Source organism: Lepisma saccharinum, chromosome 3, assembly GCF_977018435.1.
Source record: "Lepisma saccharinum chromosome 3, izLepSacc3.1, whole genome shotgun sequence".
NCBI lineage: Eukaryota > Metazoa > Arthropoda > Insecta > Zygentoma > Lepismatidae > Lepisma > Lepisma saccharinum.
In genome coordinates this window covers 111,441,826-111,448,506 of record NC_139231.1, presented here as the reverse complement: position 1 = coordinate 111,448,506, position 6,681 = coordinate 111,441,826, and the positions used below count along the sequence as shown (strand labels likewise).

Sequence of the window (6,681 nt, the reverse complement as noted above, 5' to 3'; positions counted from 1 at the left end):
AAGAAAATCATATGGGAAATAATCCATTATGAGCGCCCGCCTTGGTTCTTTATACTTTTCTATAGCTCAGCGCGAAAAGCTGTCCTGAGAATTAAAACCAGTCCAGGCGGTTAAGTAGCTTTCCTTCTAATTTTGGCTAATCTGGACAGTGAGGATGAGTGATCATTAGATTAAGTGGATGAAGGTTGATTGATTGCGAAGATGGGGATGAATGATGATATGATGTAATTGATGCATGGAACATCCATGCACAGGATTCAAACCTGAGAACTTCGTAGTCGACTACATAACGCTCTCGAACACCAAGCCTGAGCAAAAATACAGAAATAATAATAATCTACTGTTACTTTTTTTATTTATATTTTATTTTATAATAATATTTTACGATAGTCCTTAAATCAGTATAATATTATTGTATTCATCCTATTTTACGTCGTTTTTCTTCCATATTTGGCCATTCGTGAACGTGACCTTGGAATTGATGAAGAGTCACAAACGGCCAGACCAGACCACTCGACGCTCTTGCCCACCGAAGCCATTTTCTTCCCTTAGGATTATGATTGATTGTTTTCTAAAGTTCACTTTATACCCATATAGGCTAATCGGGACTGGATCTACAGTTTAAAGTGGAATCTGAACCATTATGTGTCTCCACCGGTTTCGAACCCGTGATACCTTGATTACAGGGTCCTTCTTAGGATTACCAAAACAGCTTCTTACAACAGGTCTGACGGCAGCACTGAAGTAAAACTTTTGGCGGCTGCCTATAATTTTGACTTGTTTTTACTTTTTTAATATATTGTAATTAGGTTTTTAAAGTACGTAGTTACGTTGTGTCTTTTTCTGAGAAAATCGTGGCGTTAATTGGCACTACTTTCTCACACGGAAAAAGGTAATCATTTGTCTGCTTCATACTGTAGTCAGAATTTGCCGAATGTGGTGCAGCCCGTTGCTTTTCCCAAGATAGCGATCGGTCGACGGTACTTTTACCAATTGTAAACGAAGAACATGAAGTATGCTAGACAGAGGGACGAATGGAAACAGAGAGAGCTCTCACGCACACGCTGTTGCCACTTCGTGGTGTATTCATCACTTTATTTAATGCCTTACTGGGAAAGTTTGTTTTGAACAGTTTTTGTGGTAAGTCTGCTGCACATACATTTGAAATTCTCGTTTCGCTTTTACGTTTTGTGCCTTACTCACAACTTGGGGTTGACATCAGACAGCTACAACACCGCTTTGTTTGTGCTAGAAAGGCGAACGTTCAAGAGCGGGAAGAACAGCAGCTTATGCCAAACTCTTTTCTTTTGGTACACTGCTCACGTCTTCAGTACCGATGAATAACAAAAGTGTAAGACTGAGTAATGGACAGCAAGGTAAGTGGAAACAATTATACTCTATTGGCTGTATTAGGGAGATTTCACACCAAAGTTGCAAGCGACACGAACCCTATCAGTCAAAAGCAAAACATTCGCCGCGGATGCGCAAACAACGGGCTAAGGCAGCACGATGCACGGTATTGAGAAAACGTCCCGGTCCGTGCGACAAGTTCAACTTGTTGTGTTTCTTCGGTTTGAAAGGTTGCATTGATTACTGAAGATTCGCTTCCAAGCGACACGTGTCGGTTGTCGCTTTGGTGTGAAATCTACCTTACTCTTATCAGCTGGCAGCGCTGCCTCTCTGTTCAGAAGGCCAGCAGATTGCAGTTCGAACGTCATACTTCTCTGATGGCCGCAACTGCAAGCAGACACGTGCCGCAGGTTGTTGGGTTTTCTCATCACTGCGCAGCACCACTTGATATTGTTGCCAACAGAGAATCAGTGCAAAGTGGCCAAAATTTTCAACTCGGAAAGCAGCCCAGCAAATTATAATTATTACTCGAAATAGGCTCCCGGGCACGATCATCTTCCCACACTACTATCTGAAGTCAGCTTAGTGAGCTGCAAGCGTAATATGTAATACGTGTAATATGTAATGTAATGATTTTACGACAGTAATTCTGACAGTGATTGTATTGCTGCATTACTGACCAAGTGGTGATCGACCCACGACGCCATCACCAAAGGTTCGAGTCCTGGCATAGATTTGGCTATTTTTTTTAAATTAGTGTCCGACAATTTAATCTAATCGTCACTCATCTTCTTCGTGCGATTGGCCGAAAGTTTCATAAAACAATAAAATAGAAATACAAGACAACTGATATTTTAAAATCCTTTGTTCATATTTCAGATGAGGTGTGGACCAAATTTTATCTTATCCCGATCGTCGGTTCGTTGGTGTTTTTTCTTGGATTATGTGTTACGTAAGTTGAGATTTCTTTAATCTTTTTTACTATTTTTATGCGCTATTTTACGTGGGGTAGATTCCAAAAGTTCTAGGAAGCGAACAATTTGTGGACGAAGGGGATGATTTATGAGAACCCTGCTTCAATGAGTGGTACCTGGTACCTCTGTGCTCTTTTATGTAGGTGGCGCTATGCGAAATGTTGATAATGGGACCCAAATCACAACAACAGCAGAAGGAGAAACAGAAGGTTAAAATTTTAAGGTGTGTTAAAGTTTTAATATTTATGGTTAAAGTTCGTTTGCTTATCAGGTTTTCTTATCTGGGGAGCGAGGATTAGCTAACAAACGGATTATTTCTCCTTTGGAGTTGTCACTGCCACGTTATTGTATTCTACGGCGGGAATGGGGGTGGAGGGCACAAAAAACGACCTTATACGACTATTTGATGAAGTGAACGCGAAGTTTATTGTGTACGGTAGTTACAGTTTCAAGCTAAGAAGTGTCCAATGCCCATCCTGTATAGTGAGCTTCAAAGCCATATAAGCATTTTTGCAATTTCAGAAGTACGTCACATAACATGTAATTAACCTTTTAAATATACTTTTTGTTGTACACTCAACGGCACAAAGGCCATTGTAGTCAAATTATGCATATAGCCTCCCCGATTGAGTAGCGTCGTCCGCCTTGTAATCAATGGATTCCGGATTCGATACCCGGTGGAGGCACATTGCACATTTGTTCGAATCCCACTTTCAACTGTAAATTCAGTCCCGATTAGCCTACATGTGCATAAAATGTGCTTAAAACAACAACTCAACTCAACTCAAATTGTGCATTCATTCAACATCTACCTTGCATCAACAGAATCACATTCCTAAACACAATACGGGATGTACAATAATAATAAATGAAAATAATGATTCAATTTCCTTCCTATCCTTGCTATTGTCTGTCTGTTCTACATTCCAGTCTAATTGACTAAGTGCTCTATTGGAGGAATAATGGTAACTTGATAAAACTATTGCACCCGATCTTGTACGTAATTGTGTAATGATTATATTTACAAGTATCCCTCATTTATACTGTTCTCGTAGTGCATTAAACTTATTTCATTCCTATTTGAACCAAAATTTTATGTCCTTGTCTTTTAATTCCAGTTACGTACTAGCTGTCATGAACGGACATGTTGAGCCAGTCCTTCCTTTTGCCAGTTACTTCGGTGGAACGCCACCAGAGAGCAGCTTGTTCGCTCAAGTCATGAATTTGTTCTCTCTGACAAGTGAGTTTAATATTATGAGTACAGCTAACACTAAAACATTAATAATAGGTAGGTAATTATCCCATAACTTTACGAATTCTCCAAAATGGGTTGCAGATCACACACTTAATGTACAAAATGTACACTATGTCAGAGTTTGGAAGTAGTGTGTTACTTTTTCTGTACTTGCGTTAGTAATTACAATTGTACCTTGTAACTTTACTCACTTTCCTTGTGTAACCTTGATAACTTCAGAACCGGAAAATTTGTTTGCGAAGACGAGACCGTCTACGCGTAAACAACGATTGTCTACATTCTACGTGTAGACTATGTAAACTATGTATTCTACGTAATCAATATTGACAACATGGCGTTATTCGTGCAAGGCAAGCGCATCGTTCTAGAAGCAGCAACCAGCATCAACAGATGGATATAGAAACCGTGAAGTATTCCATTGTCCAGAAATAAGTGTTTTAAGCATTTGTTTACGTTCAACAAATTCACTACGTATTAATTGAACTATCAAATAAACTTGTCGCGACATACCCAAAGAAATGCGATGTCCGTAGTAGAATGACAAGATTTTCTTTTCCTTCTATTTCCACCATTTCACACGTGGAAAAATCTGGTTTAAACACACATTCACTTTCCCATGCAGTAATAACACAAAAACTAACTATTTTTAGGCTTCCCTTTTGTCAGTGTAGAAAATAGTGTCAGTTTTCACTATGGCTGTCATTTGTTGCTTTTTTCGGTAGTCCTTTTTCTTCTTTTTCGATAACTTTGATTACGTCGGATGGTCTTAAGTTTTTTATAGGCCCAGATTATCGACATGTTTGAGGAAAAAATACTTTCTCTTTCAAAGAGCATTGGTATTTTCTTCTTCCCTGTTGTTTGCATTGTCTCCGTAGACAATGTAAACTAGAAGCCAATGAAATCTTCGTGTAGATTACGCGTAGATAACGTATGTAGACGTACACTTATAGTCTACGGCACATCACTGCCTGCTTTGCAAACTTATGCATGTAAAGTTACAGTTTTGCACCTTTCTTGCCCAAAACGACATCTAGTTGTTATTCCAACTATTTTCATACTCTATGGTGAATTGGAAGAGACTACCCAATCACCTGGCCTTTTATAATCCTTGACTTTATACCCTTGGACGTTTTGTGGATTTGCATTGAAGAGCAAGTGCACCTAACTCCTGAGAATAATGTGAATATTGCCGCTGCCACTCATAAGCGTGCGCACGGGGAGCAAGAGGGGACAGTTGCCCCCGTAATATTCTCACTTATAAATTTAGTGTAGAGGAATCTTATTAGCGATGTTAAACAATATTATGCTCTTTAAAAAATTGAAATATTTTCCAGCCGACGAAAGTTCGAAGCAACTAGAAACGGGGAGGAAAGTATTATTTCCTATGAAATTGAACTTTCCAACTGCGTTCTCTATCAAATTGCTTGTTATTAACTCTCCCACAGACTTTATTCGTTAGTTGCGTTACCTCTGTGTGTTTGCAGAATAAATTGCCCATACATTGGAAATCAGTAGCGGCGATTGGGTGGGGAGGGGGCAATCCCCCTCAAGGCCAATGTCGCATTCCCCCAAATCATGTCATGTGTGCCCCCAAAATTATGTCGTGTGTCTCCCCAAATCACGTCATGCATCCCACCAAATCATGTCATTTGCCCGCTCTAACCATGTCATAATCCCCATAAAGTATGTACTTACGACAGCGTGTCTACTGAAAGAAACTTTTTTGGTAGCTTTACTGAACACTATATTTGATCTGCCCTTCCTGCCTAAACAGGGGTGCCCATGACACCAAGACCGTGGATGCATAACCCCCCCCAAATCGTTAATTATTTATAATCCCCCCAAAATAGTTTGGACGAATACGTAATAATTTATGTTTATGTGAATATAATACCATGTTAAACTGTAAATACTTTTTTAGTTGTTCAAATGTCAAAATAACAGAAAGCTATCACATTGATTGAATAAATGTAATACATTTTTTAAATATGCAGTTAAAGTGTTTGTGAATGTAGAATAAAATTTATAAAGGCCACAATTTCAGTATTTAACACAAATTGTTACACAACTTAAGATAGAAAATTCAACCAGGGCAAACCAAATAACACGCCGTGTGACAGATTGAAATACTGCATTGTTTCATGAGACATTACAGAACCCTAGATACAAATTTCCAAGCTCAGGGCGAGAATATAATACGGTTTCTCCTTCAAAAAACTCGCCCCCTCTGCTTGCGGTAAATATAATTATTTTAGTAATCCATAATTACGTGGATTTTATCTAGAGTGCAAATTTCACTAGTTAAAGTAAAATTGTCCTGTGACAAGAAATTAGAAATGCGAATTTCATATTTTTTATGTTTCTGTTTTATTGGGTAACTTGCAAGGTGTTACTATATGAAATACACTTAGTGTATTACAGCATACAGGGAATCAATAATACAATAATATTGCTAATAGAAGTACATCATCCAAATGATGCAACTGCTTTAAATCAAACAGTATACCAACACTAATAATCATCATATATTTAAGAAGTGATGTTTTTAATCAATATCGAGAATATCGTTCATGTCTTGTAAAGCAACTACAGTAAAAAAAACCTTGAGATTCACCTCAGGAAACTACCAAACATGCATATTCGTAAGACATGATTGCCAGCTAACCGAGCAAGGAAATTTTTACATCTATTTCTGTTCAGGCTTCCAAAAATATTAATTTAATGGGGTGTCAATGCTTTCATAGGATTCCGCGATATTTATTCTTTTCCAACTTTTCCTTTCGCACGTTCGGCGCCGAAAACATGTGGACACTATATTGCTAAATATTCCCCACTACAGAGATCCCTTCACAATCTAAGATTTAACACTTTATCAACAGCGTCATACCTCTTCCTTTAAATTTAATACTCAATTTTCCCACTAAAATTTCAATGCCAATTTTAGACCTACTGTTGATATTGAAGAGTGGAAATTTGCCCCCTCCAAAACAAATAATTATCAATCCCCACTCCAGAATTTCCGCAACATTCTAAGACAATAGTAATACACAAGAATTGGATCCCCCCTCAATTAAATGCTCAATCCCCCTAACCAGAATAACC

At 38.3% G+C, this 6,681-nt stretch overlaps 1 protein-coding gene across 1 annotated transcript in view; it reads left to right on the top strand.

The window, feature by feature from the left end:
* Positions 1-1,044: 1,044 nt before the first annotated feature.
* The window catches only part of LOC145985959 (uncharacterized), a 91,254-nt gene continuing 85,617 nt past the window's right edge, over positions 1,045-6,681 (top strand). Inside the window, exons 1-3 of the mRNA XM_083120105.1 lie at positions 1,045-1,140; positions 2,230-2,302; positions 3,443-3,564. The gene's annotated coding sequence lies outside the window, so the exon portion shown is untranslated. The remainder of the gene's footprint in view (positions 1,141-2,229; positions 2,303-3,442; positions 3,565-6,681) is intronic.